Source organism: Camelina sativa, chromosome 14, assembly GCF_000633955.1.
Source record: "Camelina sativa cultivar DH55 chromosome 14, Cs, whole genome shotgun sequence".
Taxonomy (NCBI): domain Eukaryota; kingdom Viridiplantae; phylum Streptophyta; class Magnoliopsida; order Brassicales; family Brassicaceae; genus Camelina; species Camelina sativa.
In genome coordinates this window covers 29,692,487-29,695,235 of record NC_025698.1, presented here as the reverse complement: position 1 = coordinate 29,695,235, position 2,749 = coordinate 29,692,487, and positions in this window count along the sequence as shown.

Here is a 2,749-nt window from a genome sequence, read left to right as displayed (position 1 = left end):
AGCCTAGACTATCCCATCTTGCAAGCTTCTGGAAAGAACTACTTGGAATGGGTGAAAGACACCGAAATCCATCTAAGGTCAAACGGCCTAGCCGGTTGCATTGATGAGGAAGTTGAGAGCACTGACAAGAGAAAGAACAAGTGTCTCCAGCATATGCACCATCATATTGCGGAGAGTCTCAAAAGCCAGTACCTCTTCATAGACAATCCTCTCGCCCTTTGGACACAGCTTAAACGTCGTTACGGGCACCAAAAGACGGTGCTCCTTCCAAAGGCCGAGTTCGATTGGAAGAACCTAAGGATCCAGGATTACAAATCCGTGGAGGAGTATAACTCTGAGCTTTTTAGAATTTTCTCACTCCTTAGGTTATGTGGAAAAGAGGTGACTGAAAGGGAGCTGATAGAAAAGACCTCGTCTACCTTCAGCCCTAACAATAGAGTTCTTCAGCAACAATATCGGCATCAAGGTTTTGCTGACTATGGGGCACTCATTGAATGTTTACTGCTATCTGAGCAGAATGATGAGTTGTTGCTGATGAACAGTGCTATGAGACCTCCTGGTACAGCCCCATTATCGGAAGCAAATAAGGTTGATTTGGGAAAGAAAACTGCAGTAGAGTCTAAGGAGCCAAAGGAGCCTCATGAGACCAACTACGTCCACAGAGAAAGACTCTACGACCAAGGCCGTGGTGGCAGAGGACGTGGTGACCGTGGCGGCCAGGCTGGCCGAGGAGGCCGCGGACGTGGTGGTAGGGGCCGTGGGTCCTTTAAACCACACACCAAGGCCAAATCGGTCTGCCACAGATGTGGTATGTCAAACCACTGGTCCAAGACCTGCAGAACTCCCAAACATCTCATTGATGCATACCAAGAAGTGCTAAAGAAAAATCCGGAAGCTAACTATGCATACATCGATGATGAAGGAGACTTCGATCATGAGAATGACGACTTGCTAGAGACTTCCGATTGCCTTCACAATGATGATTGACTTTCGTTTTATTTTGGTTTAATTTCAATGCTTTTATGCTTTATTTTCCTTCTATGTATTGGATTATTATTTTGATTTAAATGCAATGGATTTTTATTTTATAACTGTTTTGTTAAAATACAAAATTCTGTCCTATTTATAGAAATGGCCAAGGACATGAGTGAACTAGTGGTGGACAGTGGATCCAGCCACACTATACTAAGAGACAAAAGATATTTCATAAATCTTATAATGAAAAGTGCAAATGTTAGTACAATTGCGGGTATAGCTAACTTGATAGAAGGCTACGGCCAGGCTCACGTTTTGTTGCCTAACGGCACACACATTGAACTAAGTGATGCCTTATACTCACCCAGCTCTAAGAGAAACTTATTGAGCTTTAAAGATATAAGACTAAATGGTTATCATGTTGAAACCAAGGGTGAAGGAACTAAAGAATTCCTATACATTACAGAAAATATAAATGGCCAAAAGAAGGTCCTAGAGACTATATCTGCACTAGCCACTGGTTTCTACCATGCTAAGATAAACATGATAGAAGCTAACTTGGCAAAGCACAAAATGTTCACTGAACAATTCACTCTATGGCATGACCGGTTAGGCCACCCGGGTTCGAACATGATGCGTAAAGTGATTAAGAGTTCGAATGGGCACAATCTTAAAGAGAAAAAGGTTTTCCCTAAAAATCTCACTTGTGTAGCATGTGCACAAGGGAAACTTATCACAAGACCATCACCAGTAAAAGTCACAAAAGAGACTTTACATTTTCTGGAAAGGATAAAAGGTGATATATGTGGACCAATACACCCACCATGTAGGTCGTTTAGATACTTTATGGTTATGATCGATGCATCAACCAGATGGTCTCACGTTTGCTTGTTATCCACAAGGAACCTAGCATTTGCTAGGCTGTTAGCTCAAATCATAAGATTAAGAGCACACTTTCCAGACTTTTCACTTAAGACTATACGTCTAGATAATGCTGGTGAATTTACATCCCAAGCGTTTAATGATTATTGTATGTCCATGGGGGTGAGTGTGGAACATCCTGNGGTACTCAAGAGATTTAATATGGAGCAAGCTCACCCATTGACTAGCCCAATGGTTGTTAGAAGCTTAGACTTGGATAAAGATCCATTTGCTCCTAAGAAGGCCAATGAAGAAGTTCTTGGTCTGAAGTGTCTTACCTCAGTGCTATAGGATCGTTAATGTTCTTGGCTAGCCACACTAGGCCGGACATATGTTTTGTCATGAACCTCCTAGCAAGATATAGTTCTTGTCCGACTATAAGGCACTGGAATGGTATTAAACACGTCCTACGGTACCTGCAAGGAACGGTAGATTTTGGTCTATATTATACTAACCATAACAAAGAAGGTTTAGTTGGTTTTGCTGATGCAGGTTATCTATCCGATCCACACAATGGTAAGTCACAAACAGGTTATGTGTTTACACACGGTGGTACGGCGATCTCTTGGCGTTCAATGAAGCAGACTCTTGTGGCCACATCGTCAAATCACGCGGAGATTCTAGCCATCCATGAAGCCAGCCGTGAGTGTGTTTGGTTGCGGTCCATGACCCAGCATATTCGGACAGATAGTGACTTGGACGACAACAAGGAAGCCACTGTACTCTATGAAGACAATACGGCCTGCATCGCACAGCTCAAGGAAGGATACATCAAGGGAGATCGGACGAAGCACATACTGCCAAAGTTCTTCTTCACACATGAACTACAAAAGGCCGGAGAAGTTCAAGTGGT